This window comes from Boleophthalmus pectinirostris, unplaced genomic scaffold (assembly GCF_026225935.1).
Source record: "Boleophthalmus pectinirostris isolate CB_2022bp ecotype Guang Dong unplaced genomic scaffold, ASM2622593v1 HiC_scaffold_7, whole genome shotgun sequence".
Taxonomy (NCBI): Eukaryota; Metazoa; Chordata; class Actinopteri; order Gobiiformes; family Gobiidae; genus Boleophthalmus; species Boleophthalmus pectinirostris.
In genome coordinates this window covers 32,426,884-32,448,067 of record NW_026571473.1, presented here as the reverse complement: position 1 = coordinate 32,448,067, position 21,184 = coordinate 32,426,884, and positions in this window count along the sequence as shown.

Here is a 21,184-nt window from a genome sequence, read left to right as displayed (position 1 = left end):
CAAACCCAGCAGCCCTTCCCTGAGTCAATGTGTTGTGCAATAATCCTTGACTTTACTGCAGCATGATGCACTACTCAGTGATTATTCAAAGTAACGGCATTTACAGCATGGGAAAATGAACAATGAAATAACGTGGACTATGTATTCTTCTATATCCTGCTGTGACCACGTGCTCCTATGGCATTTGCACTCGTTTATATAATAGTCGGTAGAGTTGGGATCAATGTTCCCTTTAATGCATGTGTAGCCCACTCATAGACGGGAGAGCGACAGTGGATTATAGTGTACTGGCGTTAACAGTGGTGGAAGGTAATCGGAATTTAAGTAGTAAATAGAATCATATCGTGTAAAATAGTTTGAGGACAATTTTAGGAAGATATAGGCTCTATTCACGCTTACTGGAAGACTTTGGAAACATGCGGATGATGACTTTCGGTGTGATAAAACGATGGATTCAGCAGCAGCATCTTCACAATCTTCCAAAGTTTTCCATGAAGGACGTGACTCTAATTGTATCTTCGACATCACTTACAGGCAGCTGGTTGTAACTATTGATCTGAATGTAATGGAACACTAAAATTATTATGTTAGACAATTTATAATACACAAATTAATAGGCAATTATAAATGGAAAAAAGAAAGAATACAATGACACCAAGGCATCCACACTAATAGGTATTCAAGTCATTTTCGTTGCGGATGCAGTGCTCGTCCACACTAATCCGATAAAAAGCGGCTCCAAAGACAGGCCCATCTGGTGCCACCAGCTCCCACGAATTCATCTGAGTACAGATCTGATCCGTGGACGTCTGAAAACGTTGATACGATGACATAGGAGCTCTAGTTCCCATCCTTATTGGACCACGTCACTTGCACCTTCCTGATTTGCTGGGTTCGTGACATCGGTCATGTGACGTTATTGCAGAAAACATAGACAAACGGGAAACAGCGTAGCTAGAACTACTTACTACTTTCACGCTTCCCATCTTCCTCGGCTCGAAATGGCTGCTGCAACTTCAGACACGGTGCTTCACTTCTTTGTTTGTGACTAACGTTTCAGGCGATTTTGCATTACTGTGTGGATAGCGAAGGCTTTGATTGCGAACACAAAAACGACATGTCTGGACGCAAATCTTTTCCGATACGGTGATATGTTTCAGTGTAAATGTAAACGTAGATGAAGAAAACCGTCCATTTTCTCAGTTTTCTCAGAATTTGTCAGCTTCTATCGCCAACAGAGCCCAAAGGAAATCATCATCCACATGTTTCCCAATGTCTTCTGGTTTTGTGATATAAGCATGAATAAGTAAATGTATATCAAACTTTGGTTTTGGTTTGCATGAACTAAACCGGGTAAAACAGAACTAAACCAGGAATAAACTTGGACTTAGCCAGAACAAATCACATCACAAAGGCTGCAATTCTTCCTCAAACAACAAAATATCCTGTTCCTTAGTAGTTTAGATTTGTATTGAAATGTTCTGTTCTGAAATGCGATCATTGTACTGAATCCTATTTCAGTATTTTTGCCAATTATTCTTGACCTAAATTGCAAATCTAACCGTAATTGTATTGTCATAAGAATCCCAATTAGAGGTTTTTGTTTCCCAAATTGTTAAGCCGTACTACAAATGATCAAATACTACTTTAAGAAACCATTGTACCACCACTGAAACTCTGACCACAGTTACACGAACCACCCGCTGTCCCTCTTCTCTCTGTGAGTCCACTCCTATTGCAAAGCACTGGTGGAATTTTCCCTATAGTATTCTATTTTGTGATTAAAAAGCATCTTGCACCTCTTTGTGTGTGTTCTATTTATTTTCACTTTGGGCCATAACAGATATGAAAGTGCTTTATCCAGGCATTAGACCGAAAGGATTGACCTCAAATCCTGTTTTACGCAAGCTGAAACCAGCAGTAGAGAATATGTTGGACAAATGGGGCACGTGTCAGTGTATCAAAAAAAAAAAGATTCTATGGGTGTACAATATATACAATCATTTATATATTGATAATATTTTGTATTATCTAGATCCTAAACTATTCAGGCCGGGACCCCAGTATCACCGACCTAACAATCCAGAAACCCACTGCGAAATTTTACTGTTGTCATTCATAATTTCAAGTTCAAAATCAGGTCCAACTGTGTGTTATTTAAGTAGTTTAGTAGTTTTTCAATGTTTTTCAATGTTTATAATGTATCGAGATCAGTTGTTCTCAAAGGGTCCACCCAAAATTGTGATAACATTCAAAACTAGAAAAGCACTCAGAGAGCGCAGACCTCCGCCAAGGACTACCCCCATTTTTTATATAAATTGCGATAAAATCAGTCTTCTGGATCAGATCCGGATCAGCCTTTGGAATATGAAAGAGGATCCCATTGTCCATCCCTGAGTCAAATTTCATGGGGTTTGGTCAATAATTAACTGAGATATTGAGAAACAAATTTTTTGGCCCCATTTACCACAATGTTAACTAAAATTTCAAAGTGATCCAGAATCCAGGATTTCTTCCGGATCACCCCCAAAATGAAATCAGTTCTTCCTTTTCACATTTCCAACAAATTCTGAAAATTTCATCAATATCGGTCCATAACTTTTTGAGTTATGTTGTTAACAGACAAACAAACAAACAAACAAACAAACAAACAGACAAACGCCGGCAAAAACATAACCTCCTTGGCGGAGGTAATTATTCTGATTTCTTATGTTATGCAGTCCCAATTATGGTTAGAGACATGGTTTGAATTTCTGGATTTATTAAAATGCCATTGTGGGGACAGATAGTGGGTCCTTGAGATATTTTCATACCGATAAGTGGTCGATGGCCTTTAAAAGTTTGAGAATCTCTCATCTAGACAAAATGCAAAAATCTATATTTTAAAGATGCATCGTGCAAATTTACTGATGGAGGGTTTGTCAAATTCTTTTCTCAATGGAGATGTTATTCCTTTGTCTGGAATGTTTCACAGTATGGCATTATATCTTTATGGAGACCAAATGAGACCCATAGAAAAGAGCAGACTCTCAACCAAAAAGTTACATAGTGCACGTTTCAAAGTGCATCACAAATTGAGACTGACATTACACCTAGCGATCTCTCCCTGGCCTTAAGGTTAGTTGCATGATTCTGTCCAATTCTCTGCCCAAAAGCCAACGTCACCCAAGCTCCCACACAACAATTTTCCATAAATATACAAAAACATGACACAAAACAATGCACTACAACTTTATAATGCAATGTGCAGTAGTTTCATTGGGAGATGTGACAGTGCTTTGAAGGGGGAGCAACTTAATGTGGAGAGCAAAGACTGAGAGTGCAAAAAGCTAAAATGTATACAATATGTTATTGCGTTGTTTTCTGCAAATACAGCATTTTCAAAACAGTAAAAGGGAACATGGTGATCCAAATCTGTTATGTGTTAGCAGTTAATATCTGACAGAAATGCAATACTCTTTAATAAATCATCTTTAATAAATAAAAACACTGTGACCACATCTGTGCACTGTCCAGGAAAGTCTCTAGACCCAACAACTACTACCAGGAAGGTACATAATAGTGGGTTATGTAACAAATGTTGGAAGGCCAGAAACAACAAAGTGCTTATTGTTTTTCTTAGAATGGACAAAATTTGTGAAAAGTGTGTTTTCAGAAACGAGAAAAATAGTCTGACGCTTTTAGAGAAGAAAAACAGAGCTGCGAGCAACATGGTTATAAAAGCAGAGGAGAAGGGTAGAAGTCCTTGTGTGTCACGGCTGTTCTCTGGTCTGGCTCTCAAGCATCAAGGAGCCTCCAGCAGTGCAGCGGTTCTGAGGTTTAAACTATGGAAGTAGAACAAGATCTGGAAGATGGACCCAAGATGGCGTTGTGTGTTTTTGAATACCCTGTAATGAAATGCCTAAAGATAAGATAAGAGATACGATAAGATAATCCTTTATTATCTCCCATGGAAGAAATTTGTCTTGGGACAGGGGATCACACGCTTTATCAAAAACAGGACAACACAGCAACAAAAGCACCACCACAACAACAACAGAAATAGATACAAGACCAAGTATGACCAGCAGTGATGCACCAAGAGGACCTTTAAGTCACTCTTTACAGGCATGCCGTTCACAATCTTGTATTCTATTATTAATTGCACACTCCCTCAGCCTCTTTGCAGTTTTGATTGCACATTCCCCTGACCTCTGTGCAGTTTTGATTGCACATTCCTTTGACCTATGTGCAGTTTTGATTGCACATTCTCCTGACATCTGTGTAGTTTTGATTGCACATTCCCTTGACGTCTGTGCAGTTTTGATTGCACATTCCCCTGACCTCTGTGCAGTTTTGATTGCACATTCCTTTGACCTATGTGCAGTTTTGATTGCACATTCCCTTGATATCTGTGCAGTTTTGATTGCACATTCCCCTGACCTATGTGCAGTTTTGATTGCACATTCCCTTGATATCTGTGCAGTTTTGATTGCACATTCCCTGACCTATGCACAGTTTTGACTGCACATTCTCCTGACATCTGTGTAGTTTTGATTGCACATTCCCTTGACGTCTGTGCAGTTTTGATTGCACATTCCCCTGACCTATGTGCAGTTATGATTGCACTTTCCCTCGACCTTATGTAGTTTTGATTGCACATTCCTTTGACCTATGTGTAGTTTTGATTGCACATTCCAATGACCTCTCCAAAAAAAGTTTTCTTCCTCATTACTTTCTGAATCCTGGCCTAGTACCGCCCAACAAGTGACATCTGACTTCTGACCAATCAGCAAAGCTATCGTGGGCTCAGAGCAGGGCTAATTTTACAATTTAAAAATTCTATAAAGTTCATATTGTAAAAATACAAAAGAATCCCTACAAAGTCTGACCTTTCTGAAAGCTGTGGATGCCGGGCAGTTTGAATTCACAAAAAATGCTTTGTGCTCTATGAGAGAAATTTTTCTTTCTGCAGTACCTGGAGCGGCCACTAGTCAAACTTGTACAGAGATGGAGAGGGAGTGTCTTATCCAGTTTTTTTGGATTTCCATGGAGACAAACATATTACACAACCAGACCAAGTTACAGGTCAGATCCACGGGGGCACAACCTCACAGTCAGAATGCATTTTCCATGTACTTTTTGAACAATATAACACCTAGGAGATAGACGTGTTAAGTTTAATGCCATACTGTTAAACATTCCAGGTAAAGAAAGGAAAGAGACAAATTGCTTTTAATACAGAAAATGTTTTACTGCCATACTGTGGAACATTATAGGAAACATGATATAGACTGTTTATATAAACTGTGAATATAAATGGACATAGTTAACACTTCATTTGAGTGGAGCCCAATGCTGTGGGTGACTTACTTAGTCCACTTCTTTACAAACTGCACTTTAAATCTTAACAAAAATCAAGGGAATAATATTTAACTTTAAGAAGATATCATCAAAATTAACTAAAAACATATTAAACACATTGAGGGTCAACACAATCTCTCAAGTTGGCAAAAGTGAACTTGAGAAACGCACTTGCTTCGTGGTGTCCAGGTTGTGAGTGTCGCTGCTTTTTATATCGGAAAAACTTAGTAAATCATGATTTTAATACATTGTCTTTGTCAAATATAGCATTTTTTAAAACAATAAAAGGTTACATGGTGATCTATGTGTTAATAAATACTCTGTCCCGTATTTAGAACAGAACAGAACAGTTTTATGCATTATGGAAGTTTTTTTGTTTTTATTTTTAAACAATTTCCCCTAATCACACCTGAAAAGATTTTATCCATGCATGTCTGAGTCATTAAGCGATCTCTCTCCAGGCCCTATTCAAACCCTCCTTAGAGTTAGCTGATGATAACATTCTGTGCAATTCTCAGCCCACAAGCCTACGTCAGCCGTGCTCCCACACGACAATTCTCCATAAATGTAGAAAAATTTGTACTCGGGAATTTGATGCGATGTGCAGTAGTTTAATTAGTGAGGTGCACGCTGCTTGTGTGGTGATAGTGCTCTGAAGGGGAGGTGAATTAGAGCAGAGATCATCAAAAAAGAAAGTGAACAACATGTTAATACACAGAAGAAGTAAAGTCAGTTCTGGAGGAAGTACTCGATTTTGTTACCTAAGTAAAAGTACAGATACCAGAGTAAAAAAAGATACTTACAAGGTTCCCTCGATCATGGAAATCCTGGAAAAGTCATGGAAATTGAAAATGTCATTTTCCAGGCCAGGAAAAGTAATGGAATTTTGTAAATTCAATCAAAGTTTTCAAAAAGTCATGGAATTTTAGTATTTCTTTCACACAACTACACTGTTCTGTTTAGTTCTCGTGATCTCATGAGGCTATTGTGATTATGTCCAAACATATGTGCCTTTTGTTTAAAAGTACAGTTGCGGGCAAGTGCAAAACACTTTCACATTTCACAACACGCATTAACAAGTTTGAAAACAAAATGACATTTAAAATACACATTTACATCTTGAAAACAAATTTAAGGTTCATAAAACACATTTGCAAATGTGCAAACTAATTTATAAAATACAAAACACTTGTACAAGCGCCGAGACAAATTGTGTGGCAAAAACACAAATACAAACCCTCAAAAGACATAGACTTTTTTCACAACAGCTGGAAGTGTCGTGATGTAGGGTAAACGTAACTTCCTGTTCATGGATTTCTATGGCAAAATATCTGTGGAAATGTCTCTCATATTTTCCTCCAGCTTCATAAATCTGCCCCATCACCAAATCTTCATCCAACAAGGTCGACAAAGGATAAACATTCTGTCCATGAAGAATTTATCCACAACTATCAAGATAAGAAAGATGAAAACATGAAGGCGAACAGCGAGCATTAATGAACTACTCCTGAGCGAAATGAGCAAAACTAACATTATGGACGCTTTCTAGGACATTTCCTTTCCGTCAAGAACTTCCTTGTTAATTTGTTTCGGGGGTTTGTATTTGTGTTTTGCCGCATGTAAATTTGTCTCGGCGCTTGTACAAATGTTTTGTGTTTTATAAATTTGTTTGTTCATTGCAAATGTGTTTTATGAAACTTGGAATTTGTTTTGAAGATGTAAATGTGTATTTTAAATGTAATTTTGTGTATGTGTGTTGTGAAATGTGAAAGTAGTTTGCTCTTTCTGGCCATGGTATAAAAGAGACGACAATAAATGCACTGACAGCATTCTGAATGTTAAAAAACTATAATACCAAACCATAAGGTGAGTGGAAAGGACTAAAGTCTGATCAATTCTCCTCATGTAGGTGCCGTAAAGTCATGGAAAATTCACTTTAGGTCATGAAAAAGTCTTGGAAAAGTTTAGAAATTTTGTCAGTGTACTCATGTAAAAGTAAACGTTTCACATGAAAATTTCTACTCAGCAGATCTCACACAATAATAAACAAAACTTTTATTTATCCTGTGCAAAAATGCAAAGGTCTCAAATGTAGTGAATGTAGTAAAAATAATCCACTTTAAAATGTTCAGTACTTTTTCTTTGTTACGTTGCACCACTGTTCAAAACTTCCCAAATCATGAATAGGAGGAAACATCTACCCACACAGCAATTCTCATCTCACTCTTTTAGCCAAATTTACCTTAAAAGTAGGTCTTTTTGTTTCCACAAACTTTACACCGCACAACAATCCATCACCATGAGTCACGGCGCGCTCCCAAATAGCTTCAGTCTTTTTATAAACCCCGACGTTGAGATCACAGAAGCTAAAATAACAAAGCGGTCAAACATTTGTGTGCAACTGGGGTAAACTAGTGCCACGATCTGGGCCAGACTCTGTCCATTAGCGCCCTGTATGACGCGTGTCTGCAACGTGGATCACACACAAGTGGGTTAGGAGCATTACCACAGACATAACACTGAGAATGTAGGCCAGGAGACTCATCACTCTCAATAAGTCACGGTAATGTCTGCATTGTGTGGGGTAAACATTATTGCAGTTTTGAGCAGGGGAGTGCAAGGTCCATGTCATTTTGAAAGACGTTTTGGCAGGTCAGATGATTATTACCGAACATAACAACGGATAATTATCTAAAGGTATTAAATGGTTCATATTACGCTGTTTTCTGAGCTTTGTCGTAATGTTTCATCATCGCAAACAAACCCGGAGTTGTGGTTTGTTTCATTCATGTTTAACACAGAAACCCTGCATATTTAGGCTTCTCTGAAACAGGAAGAGCTCCACTGTGTTTTGTCGTTACACCTTCACTAGAATCATTTGGATCGTTTCAGCCCTGGAATTCCCCGTTTCTACCGAACAAAAAACGTCCGAGCATTTTGAGCTTTGAAGACAGACTAATAATAATAAATAAAAACAGACTAATATTCAGACGTGTGACTGAAGCGAAACACAACTTCAGTTTTTGATGAGGTAAAATTAAAACATGACTAAAAGCTCCCGAGACTCTGTTTTTTTTTTTTTTTACTATACCACCTTTACATCTGTAATTACATTGCAAAGGAGAAACTCAATAGCGATGGATCCTACCTGGACGATCACATGAACATTTGTAATTACAATATAACAGTGGGCCGCCAGTGGCAAAAACTGTCATTGTGTCCTTAGGCAAGACACTTCACCCACATTGCCTAGTATGAAAGTGGTGTGTGCGTCAGTGATGATGGTGGTCGGAGGGGCCAATGGCGCAGATTGGCAGCCTCGCTTCCGTCAATCTGTCCCAGGCAGCTGTGGCTACCACCACTCAGTGTAGAGTGAATGGATAATGAACTGTAAACAGTTTGGGTATCTTGAAAGGCGCTATTCAAATGCAATCATTAACTGATTAATTAATAAATATGACAGACTATAGCAACAATTATAATTTCCATTTGTTGTCCCAAGGTAAGACACAGACACACATGACAAGTGCAAAATCTTAAAAAAGACACAACACAGAATATTCTCAAGCTGTGTGTACAATCTCTCAGTCATCCAGGTAGAATGGCCATGGCAAAAGGAGAAATTAAATTTGTCAACTGGATAAAAGTTTATTTGGTCAAATATGTTTATTTGGTCAAGCTGCTTCTGGTCAAGCTGTGTGTGGTCAAACCCCACACTCAGTGCAGCTCAGTAGGCCAAGCAAACTAACAGAAACTGTAAACAAGGAGAGTGTTAGTTTCAGATTAGTTTCAGTCAAATTAGCTCCTTCCTTCAGGCAGATATAAGGAAGTGTCCACCAGCATCTGACCAGAAAGGAAAGAAGCAGTTTGGATGAGCTGTGAAACGTATTCAACCAAATAAACTTTTGTCCAGTTGACAAATTTAATTTCTCCTTTTGCCACAACACAGAAGAGTAAAAGGCCAGATTAAAAGTGTTCTCAGACTTCTCAAAGTCTCCTCGAGCTGTGGCCCTCTGGTGTCCTCCTACTCACATTTTTTTGCTCAATTGAGTCCTTCAATGTGGGAGAAGCGAGTTCATGGAAAACTTGAATATAAAACATGTTTAAATGAATAAAACTGTCCTAAGAACCTGGGTCTAAACCAGGATTAAATGTCTAAACCAGGGACCAGAGATGAGAGCAGGAACATAGCTGGAGCAGTAAATGGAGAACTTTGACTTTGGACTCAGTTCCTTCTTCACCACAACAGTCCAATAAAGCGACCTCATTACTGGAGTCGCCCGTCAATCTCACGCTTCAGCCTTCCCTCACTCATGAACAATAATAATAATAATAATAATACATCTTTATTTATAAAGCACTTTTAAAAACAAGATTTGCAAACAATACAAAAAGCATAAAAGAGCAAACAGAAAGAAAACAAAAACATACAATGATGCAAACAATCCAATAAATTATAATAAATAAATTAAAAGTAATAAAATAAAAAATAAACAAGGTATAAAATCAAGCTAAAACCAGTTAAAGGAAGGCCAAACGATAAAAAATGAGTCTTAAGAAGTGATTTAAAATATGATACTGATGGTGCGAGTCTTATCTCCTCAGGCAGGTCGTTCCAAAGCCTGGACTTAAAAGTTCTGAAATGTAACTTGGTGCAAGACCTAAACAAGCTTTAAAAGTGATCAGTAAAATCTTAAAAATCGATTCTAAAACCACAGGCAGATAGTGAAGGGAAGTAAAACAGGGGAAATGTTGAGGTCTGTTAAACCCAGTGTGGAGCCGAGCTGCTGCGTTCTGAACAGGAGAACAGGGAGACTTTTTTTTTAAGATCAGGGTGAGAAAGGATAGTTTTGATTTTGCTAATGGTGCGGAGGTGGAGAAAACAGGATCGGGTGACTTTTTTGACGTGAAGGTGGAAGTTGAGGTGAGAGTCAAAAATGACGCCAAGGTTTCTGGCAGCAACAAGGTGCAACAAGACCCCGAGATACTTGAACTTTTCCACTTAAGGCAGGAACTCTCCTCCACGTACAGAGGACAAGTAACCTTTTTCCGCTCAAGAACCAAGGTCTCAGATTTAGATGAGCTGAAGTTCAACCCTGCTGCTTCACGCTCAACTGTAAACCTCCCTAGTGCATGTCGCAAGTGGAGATTTTGTGATCCCAAAACCCGACAACTGACCCTTATCTTCCTAAACAGACGGACGAACGTTTCAGTCTGCTGATCAGAGGTACTGCCCCCGAACTCCACGTGATGTTGCAGAAACATCTCAGCCAAGACAGTCCCACAACCTCCAAAGACTTTAGACATTCAGGACAGATCTCACACACCCCTGAAGCCCTGCCACCGAGCCCGGGTGATGGACGACTGTGCCTCCGAGTCCCCAGTCTCCGCTTCCTCCACATTCTGTTGATGTTTTTTTAAAATGTCTTTTCGGACGTTACATCAAGATCTTGTTTTGACCCTTTTCTGCATGTTTGTGCTTAAAGCAGACTAAAAACATATTGACTGTAGTCTGTGTCCCCTCTCGCCGGTCCGATGGTACATGGAGTTTCTCGTCTCGGAGGTAAACAGAATACCCACGATGCACTGCTGCGGATCGGGTTTCACACAGGAGACAAACACGCACCGCAGTAAAGCTGAAAATAAAGTTTGTATGTATAGTTCAGAGTAATGCTTTTACGGAGGACCAAAACTGACCCACCCAGAAAAATAAATAAATAAATAGATAAATAAATAAATACAAGAATAAACTGGAATTGGAACCTGTAAGATTTAATGGGGATTAAAAATATGTTAAAATGTGTCAATAAATAAATGCTTTGTCAGTGAATACATTCTTGGGATTAAAATGCTAAACTTTTTTTTTTTTTTTTTAAACGTTTGCATTCACTTATTCAATTTGTACTTTTATTTATTGGTACTTCATATATTTAATAATAATAATAATAATAATAATAATAATAATAATAATAATAATAAATAGATTTATTTACTGGCAGCTTGCCACACAATAATGGATTCCCCAAAGTTAGTTAACCTCATTAGAATAAAGATTTAACTAAAATATTCCCACTTTGACTTTTTTATTTTTTAAATTTCACTTCTTGGTTGGAAATCAAGTGTTACAGAGGAAGCATGCTGTAGAGTAGGCCAGAAATATATTTGACAAATAAAAATACACTTCTATTTTGCTGAAATAATGTTTATAGTATCAAAAAAATGTGTTTCTTGTGAAAATTGTGTTTAACTTTTGGACAGAATTCTCCCCAGCGTGACGCTATCAATACAGAACTCTCTAAAGTCTCTCTAAACTCCCAAATTCCTGTAATTTTTAACATGTTTTTCAACTTTTTTTCACAATTAGCTTCTTGACTGGTATAAAACTATAATTTATATTTACACCAAGTATTATCCAAACAATTTAAGTAGAAATTAGAGAATCATCAAAACTTGTCATACACATTTTGAGGCCCATTCAGCTTTCATCTGGATAACCGAAACACCAAATTATAACATTTTGGGTTTTTTTTTGTCTGAACTTTTTTAGTTTTGATAATCAGGTCAGCACATGTAGTCATTGGTCGTGCACAGGATGTTGCTTGGTTCTCGCAGTTCAGTGATCAGGGCATCAGGTTGGGCAAAGGGGATATCCCACAGAATCAATCACGTTCATAGGCCGAGTGTAACAGGCTGAGTGTATGCACGCACGCAGCAGCCCGCTCCGGTCTAATGGATTTCCTGTGGAGGCTCACCCATCCTCACATTAAACTATTGACTCAGACAAACCCAGGCGCCCTCTGAATGAAGACACCCGCATTTAAATCCAAATGATCTCAAGCTGTCATCAATTTAGATTCGAATTAAACGCAAAATGTGACCAAGACCAGCCGGTTCATCCATATTTACATATTTAAAAAGCACAGAAGTAACAGTTTACAGTAAGATTGTGCAGATTTTTCAAGCCCGTATTGCGCTATTTTCGGATGTTTCTGTGTTATAAAGTTGTTTCCGCATCAAAAACAGACCTAGAGTTGTGTTTTGTTTCATTCACACATGTCTAACAAACAGTCCTTGTATAGTTACCTGGTCCCGGAAGGGTTGACCAGGTTTTGTATTCACCCTGTGTGTACGTGGGTCAAGCCCCTGTGACCGATGCCGCAAAAAAAAAAGTTTGGTGATGATCCGAGATCATTTGAGGTCACACGGGTCAATTGAAAGGTCACGCCATTATAAAGAATAAAGGCAATTTTGGCAATTTCTGAACCATCTGCGGCCTAAAATATTCACCAAATCATCACACAAGTTGGCACACACATAACTGGGGTACACTGGATGTTACAGGTTGGAACTGGTCAAGGTCAGTTGAAGGTCAAGGTAACCAAGGTCAAATATGTGTTTTTGGTCATAACTCCACAAAGGCTAGAGCAATGGGAGTGTCTCAAAATCTCAAAGAAATGATTATCTATTTATAATTCTACGCATTTCAGAATCAGAATCAAATTTATTTGTTATTCCAGTATAAAAAATACACAGAAAACGAAACAATGCACTCAGGTCCAGGTCAACAGCAGCACAGATAACAATAAGAACAAATAGTTATAATAAGAATAAATAGTTATAACAAGAATAAAATAGTTAAAAATATTGTATATCAACCCGCCCCCATTTTCTAAAGTGCGTTCCAAGTCAGTGCTGTTTTTGTAGTGTTTTTTCTGACAGAATTAATCTGTCTCACGGCATCAGGATAAAAACTGTTCCGTAGTCTCGTGGTCCTGGCCTGTAGGTGGCGCAATCTTCTGCCTGATGGGAGAGCTGTAAAAAGTTCATGTGCTGGATGGGTGGAGTCTTCCATGATGCTGTGGGCTTTTGTCCTGCACATTTCTGTTTTTGAGATAATCACTAATTATAACAGTTCCTTTCTCTTTCAGTGTTTGCCATTAAAATTCTAATTGGAACAAAAATAATTTCCATTTCTTCTTTTTTTGGTGATACACAACACACTGATCTACAGTCACACAACTAACAGATACACAACTCATGAAAAATGACATTTTGGTTACACACTAGTAAACACAGACACTCTCATGTGTGACCAATATCACACAAATGTTCATGGGCCTGTACAGATACACACGTTGCATTGTGGATATAATGATCATGTAATATGGGCTGGGCTCCTCATAAGCTTCTTCTGTGGTGATGAACTGACCCCACCGACGCCTCATGGGGGACCAGGTTGCTGTCTCTGATTGTACTTGTTTTAGGATTAGAATTGCCAATCTCTAAAAGACAGCTGCTAACCGTTGTTGTTAAACTACTACAAACTTCATGACATCACAAGTTGGAACAGAGCATTTTGAGCTTTGGAGATGCAGACAGCGTAACATTGAGGGTTACTCAACCATGTGAATGAAACAAAACACAACTCCAGGTTTGGTTTCAAGGAGGTAGTAACATTTTAACATGACTTAAAGCTCACCAAAGCTTCAACAGGGTGTACTGCAGGGGGGTAGTGAAATATTTGGCTGATTAGACTTTTTTCACATCACTTTATTTTTTTAAGGATGTGGGTGAACTGGTTTTCAGTGGGTTCTGTCTGTGCCCTCCTTCGTCATGTCTGTCTCTCTTTCTTCATTCCCTCATCTCTCCCTGTCAAACTGCAAACAGCTTTGCACAGATTTTATCGTTTCTTCTAGACTACATGTGAAGAGTTCTGTTACAGCTTTACTTTTATGCAGAACTTAAGATGCACACATACTACCGTGCATCAGTCAGGGGTGAGCGAACAGGAGAGGAGGGGGGTGTCGTGTTTTTCCTCTCGCTCCTCAGATCAGAATGACTGGGAAAGTTCAGTGCCCCAAATCAAACTCTTGTCCATGCGCGCTGTGGCTCCTCTTTCGTTTAATCAGATCGTTATAAAAAGTCACGCTTTGAGCCCATTTCCGTGATATCGTTGCTCCATTGCTCTGGCCTTCTGAGAGTCACCATGAGTGCTCATAAAGTGCAGCTTAAACTTCAGACCTGAGTGATTCAAGCTTATTTCTGTCAAGTTGAGGCTTAAACCGGAGCTGGAGCTACTTTCAGCTCAGGATTTCAGAATAAGCCTGGACTTGTTAAGTGACTTCGATGGAACACCCCCCCAGTATTGAATGTACAATAACAGAGTAGTTTTGTTTATATATAACACTAGGCTCAATTTAATATAAAACACAACTGTATGTCATATATGTAGTCGGGGGTCCCTTCTCCAGGTCTCCATCAGTTTGGGGGGTTCCTGGCCTGAAAAAACGTTGAAGACCCCTGCTTTAAACAATAAAACAAAGCAACTGTGTAAGATTTTTTTTAGGTTCCAGGACTGAAATTGTTCAAATGATTCTAGTGAAGGTGTATGGAGTTTTAAAACACTGTGGAGCACTAAAACTCAGATTAGAAGATTAGAACTCAGCCTAAATATGCAGAGTTTGTGCATTAAACGTGTGTGAATGAAGCAAAACACAACTCCAGGTCTGTTTGTGATGAGGAAACAACATTATAACAGATTTAACTAAAAACCAGGTCAACAAATCTGCAATCAGAATCCAAAGCTGTACTCCAGCTCTGTTTTAAATGATAAGGTTTCTACAGATTCTACAGATAATTACACAACAACAACCATTACAAGACGCTTCTTAATACCACATGTGCTTCAATGACATAATGCTGTTTTCCATAGGGCCCCGGCATCGAGCAGCAGGGGCCCACACACTGTGCACATGGGGAAATGGAGTGTGTAATGTGAGTGTGTTTATGGAGCTTGTTTTTCACAGCTCACCTGACGGATGTGTGTTTGTGACATCTGACCTTTTTCCACAATTAGAAGTCTGTGCCAAACAAGAGTGTTGACAAATACATTACATCTGCTCACTCTGTAAATGTTATCGGACGTGCTCATGGTGCTCAGACATCAACACAACTGTTATGGCCTTGAAGAGACTGTATGGGATGTGTGTTATTACTGTTTTGAAAAAGGTGCTACAATAACAACTGGACCAGTGTTGTCAGTGTCTTAAAGGTGCAAAGTGACATGGAGAAGATTGTGTATGATTTGGAGTAGAAGCATTTGGCAGCCTTTCCTAGATCACTTATCAAAATATAATGGTACAGCATAACTTTTTCATATATGCCACCATCCATGTTTGTAGTTTTTTTCTGTCCTTATGCTTATTTTGTTTTGTTTTCTTTTGCAAAATGTGTGAACTTGGTGAAGGGTCTGCCACTTATTTGTCTTATGGAGAGGTTATAGTTTTGCCACAGTATGTCATTAACTCTGTTCATTGACTCTATTCCATTGATTCAATTATAGGTGTTTTTTTTTATTGCTTAGACATATTTTTTTTAGTAAGTTTTTATTTATATCGTGCTTTTCACAGACATTTGTCACAAACACCCTTTACAGAGCATTATTCATTCACTTCATACTCAGTGGTGGTAAGCTACTATTGACTGGGGCAGCTTGATAGAAGCGTGGCAGCCAATCTGCTCCATCGGCCCCTCCAACCACCACCATCACTCACACAACGCTTTCATACTAGGTAATGCGGGTGAAGTGCCTTGCCTAAGGACACAACAACAGCACAACAACTAACATCCAAGTACTAACCAGGCCCGGCCTTGCTTAGCTTCTGAGATCTGACAGAGTCGGGCTTTAACACGTCGGTATGGCCAAATACCTTGAAAAGTAATCTCCACAGATCTGACTTGTAACTTGGCCTGGTGTGTCACATATTTGTCTTTATGGAGATAGACAGGTTTAATGTCATAATGTGAAACCCTTCACCAGAAAACTTACACGTAACCTGTAGATAGAGACACACACAACTTTGTCTCATTCTCAGTATATGGACAGACCATGTCTCATGTGAAGCTCAGAACCTCCATAATTCTCTCCCTGAGCTGCAGAGGCTGCACTAGCACTGATTCATGACTGGCAGGAGGTGCTGGGGTTTTCTGTTGCTGTAGAATATTAGTTTTAAATTGAAAATGTTAATAAATAAAGTAAAATAATAATCATAATAATAAATTAAATTAACTACTTCTGTTTTCCGTGTTTTTAAAGAAATACTCCTATAATGGCCTATTGCTGATTTTAAGAACTTCATTCACTTAGAACACAATTTTCTCATTCTTACACTGAGCATGTATCTTAAAATGCAGACATAGACAGCAAGAAAACATTACAAAATCCTAAAAGAACTGCACTGGTCTATTTTTGTTTCAAACAGTGAAATAGACACAACACAAAACAATATATATTTTTTTATATTATTCCACTCATTTGTCCTTCTAAGAACCTCTCACTCCATGTTCTCTCATTAACCTGCTCCGGCTCTGCTCTTAAACGACCAAACCAACCCGCAGCAAACAGAATACTGTGTACCCTTTTACTGTAACCACACTAATTGTTTTGCTCGTCTGCGATTGGACGGTTCTTTTCTCCCTTTCAAATGAGCCGTGTGCTGATTGGCCGCCGATGTTCTGCGGTTGACTTGTGTTTGTTTGTTATGATCTGTGTGGCAGCAGCGAGCACATCTTCTCATCCTTATTCATGAGCTGCCAGTCACATATCGGCCATGTTGTTGTACTGAAAACACAGGGGCCCATTGAACGCAGTGTTAAACCGGAATGAGAGCGCTCTTAAGGGGATGCTATTTTCAGAATCAAAGAACTGAAAAAAGAAAGTATCAATTTGATGGAACAGGAGGAAAAAAACAGTCTACAGGATATGTAGGGCCCAGAGCAAGAAGCTTCACACAGGCCACTAGTAAATAATAAAAAAAAGGGTGACAAAAATGTTGACTTATAATCTAATGTTATCGTGGTTTTCAGTGATCATTATCTTACTCTGAGTTGTATTTTGATACATTTGTACATGAGCAACGATGCTGTTCTTCATCCCACCTTCTTTGGCCTGCCAGCAAAATGAATTCTCACGGTTTTGGAGAGTTCACAAACTCCTGAGAATCCATCTTGTTCACTTCCAGCTGAAGCATTTGCCTGTGACAGGTCGTGCACAGAGCAGCCCTGTGGTTTGGGCAGAAGCCAGCACCAAACAAACCAAAACATGGTGACGCCGATAGACGCACTTTAGCCTATTTTACCGCAAACACAGACAGATTTTGTTTTAGAAAAGCACTCTGAGGGAAACTTGAAGCTTTAAACATCTGTGAATGTATTAGTACTTAAGTATTAGTACTGTATTCAGAGGGCTACAAAGAGCCAGCTTAGCTCCTGCAACTGGGCCTTGGTGGTGTGTGTTGATTTCTGTTGTATCTTTGTAAAAAAAAAACAGGCCAGAGGCACGAGATTGTTCTACAACATCTTCAAAGATTTTACAGCAGGATTCAAAGTATCAGGGTGACATACAGAAAAAAATCTCAGAGTCTATAAGCGTCTAGCAGAGGGTTTCTAAGAGTCCGAGAGTCGAACCAAAGCTTTTGTATTGTCCAATTATAAATGTTTATCTTTTGCTGATAGTTTTACCCTTGGAATCTTCTGAAGCTTCTGCATTTTAACTGTAGCATTTATTAAGAGATTATTGTTCACATGTGCCTCGGTGGGGTTTGTTTGCACTCACACACTTAGTCCTGGTTCAGTCCTCGGTTCAGTCCTGGTTTAAACCTGGTTCAGTACTCGGTTCAGTCCTTGTTTTGGTCCTTGGTTTAGTCCTCGGTGCAGTCCTCGGTTCAGTCCTGGTTCAGTCCTCGGTTCAGTCCTGGTTTAGTCCTGGTTCAGTCCTCGGTTCAGTCCTCGGTTTAGTCCTGGTTCAGTCCTCGGTTCAGTCCTCGGTTTAGTCCTGGTTCAGTCCTCGGTTCAGTCCTCGGTTTAGTCCTGGTTCAGTCCTGGTTCAGTCCTCGGTTTAGTCCTGGTTCAGTCCTCGGTTCAGTCCTCGGTTTAGTCCTGGTTCAGTCCTCGGTTCAGTCCTCGGTTTAGTCCTGGTTCAGTCCTCGGTTCAGTCCTCGGTTTAGTCCTCAGTCCTCGGTTCAGTCCTCGTTAGTCCTGGTTAGTCTTCGTTCAGTCCTCGGTTCATCCTCCTGTTCTTCAGTCCTCGGTTTAGTCCTGGTTCAGTCCTCGGTTCAGTCCTCGGTTTAGTCTTCGATTCAGTCCTCGGTTCAGTCCTCCATCCAGTCCTGTTTTAAACCTGGTTCAGTCCATATACAGCGCAAAAGTTTGGCATCTTTGCTTGCTGATTGTTATTTGACGATCAGCGACAATTACTCTGGTGAGAGTAAATTAAAGTGCTGCACTAGTCGTGTAATGTCTTACATTTTAAATACAGTAATATTGTAATGTAACAAATTACTTTGAAATGATAGTAACAAGTAATAAATAAATAAATAACACATTACAGTTTTGAAGTGCAGATGAATACTGTCATTGTACCTTGTCCTTAGTGTATGAATGTTTGAGTGGTTCCTTAATTTTAAGCTTTTTTTTAACACATTTCACATCATTGCAAAAATCACTGGTATCACGTCTGACTATTTCTATCCTAAACCCTCATAATGGATTAGAAAATCATCGGTTCATTTCCCTGAGTACAGACTGGGCCTCCTCGTCCCTCCTGACAGCAGTAGGCGAAGCAGCAGGAAGCAGAGTTGGCGGATGTTATTCATAGCTCCCAACAGTCCTGTATTTTTCACTCTTGTATTTTCATAAACCAGTCCTCACCTAGGCGGGTAACAGGACGTCTCCGAATAGACTTTTTGGATAGAGAGAAATCGGATGTCCCCGTCTGTCCTCGAATGCATCCTCGGAGCCACGATGTTACATAAATGAGAGCGTTCTGTGCTCGGATTCAAAGTGTTATTATGCACAGTGGGTCGCCTTGTTCCCAATTTGACGTTATTTTATGGTTTATGCCCAAAGCTAACGCATCCATTTGATTGTGAAATGGTCTGGAATGTTCCACAGTATGACATTAAACAAATCTATCTTGCATTTTCCCATAATAGCTGTTTTTATTGACAAAAATTTGATACTATGCTGGGTTAGGCTGTAATGCATTTCTATTGCCGAAATGTTTAGCAGTTCCCTGATTCATCAGCCGGTTTCACTTCGTAGAATCCGTCCTACCTCGCAGTGTTAAAATCCGTTCGCTCGATGTACATATGCAATGCACTGCTAACGGGGCTACCCAGTATATTAAGCTTTTCCCAAATCCCGTAGGAAGAAGGACAATAACGTCTTTCCCCTTGATAAAATTCACCAAACATTCTCTTTGTTCCAGCTTTAAATCCTTAATCTCGGGAATCGTTGCCAACACCGAATATATGGCCCTTCACTGATTGGCTGGTGCCCGAACTTGCACTTCCAGGGTTTTTACGAACTGTCTAGTGCAGGCATGTCCAAATTATGGCCTGGGGGCCAAATGCGGCCCTCAGACAATTTTTTTCTTGGCCCTCAGATTTCCAGGTGATTTGGCCCAAATTACCTTGCATCAATTATTATTATTTTTTTTTTTACTGCAAGTTCTTTGAAAATCTACCTTGATAAAGCTAATATTTCATATTTAGTGTGTGGTTTTAAGGATCTTAGCATGAATAAAGACTGATCGCTCATTCTAACGTGTTAAACATGCACATATTTCAATTATTCACTGTACTGAGCCTCAGTCTACAGCCCTCGATCAGCCCTCTGCTTCATCTGTGTTCAGATATGTGGCCCTTGATGAAAAAAGGGACACCCCTGGGCTAGTGTATTCCAATCCTGACCTAGTCCCTGGAGAGAAATGAAATTGAGCAGAGACACTAGGTGGCTCCAGCTTGGCAAGGATTTAAGTGCGCCTTATCTGAAAAATACAGTATTTTGACCTCAAGAGAAGATGATGCATGTATGTATTTGTACTGGGACAAAACTAGTTTTGCTCAAAACCTCTTTGTTACATAATGTTTCTAATGGGGTAAAAGAGTGCACTTACTACACTGGCAAATTAATTTCTTATTTCAAGCCAAATGACCTCGTCACCAGTCAGGAATTCATTTGAAATCTGTGAAGCATTCAGAGGAGTCGCTTTGGTAACTGAACAATTCAAGCTTTTCAAAACTTCTAAATTTTTGTTGAATAATTGTGAATTCACGTCAATGAATTGAAGAGTTTGTCATACAAGTTAGGAGCTACTGTTGGCACTAGTTATGCAACTGGGTCATAAAGGAGACTTTTGTAACTCAAGTAAAAGTACAGATACTGGAGCAAAAAATACTCAAGTTAAAGTATAAAAGTACCTGTTTAAAAATATACTTAAAGAGTAAAAAGTAAAAGTATTTCATACATTTTTTGAGGTCTTGTAAGGCTTCAAATGTAGTGATTTTGATTGTGATTTGTGCTGTATTTTATTTACCTGCTCTCAAACATAGTGAAGTATAAGTAAAAAGTAGTAGTAGTAGTTTTTTTATTAAGTCATTTGCAGCACTAACAAAACAAAACAAAACAAAACATAGACTTCAACCCCATGGATCATGACCAAAAGGGTTTGGGCTGAAGTAAAAAGTACTTATAATGCCTAACCCTTTTAAACAATGACATAATTCCAAGATAAAAATGCAGAGTATGAACAGCAAGTTTACATTTACATTTTCATTTACGACTTAGTCTAAATATAAGAGACAAAATATACATTCAAACAAACAAAATTTAATGCATAATTCATTCATTCCAGAGCTCTATATCTTTCAAAATATAATGCTTTGTAGTCTTTTTTTAAAGGCTTCTACAGTGTTAGACTTTTAAAAATCAGAATTGCACTTTTTTTTTAGTTGTTACCTTCATTTTTTTTTTAAGATGCCGGTTTTGTTTTCATTTCTGG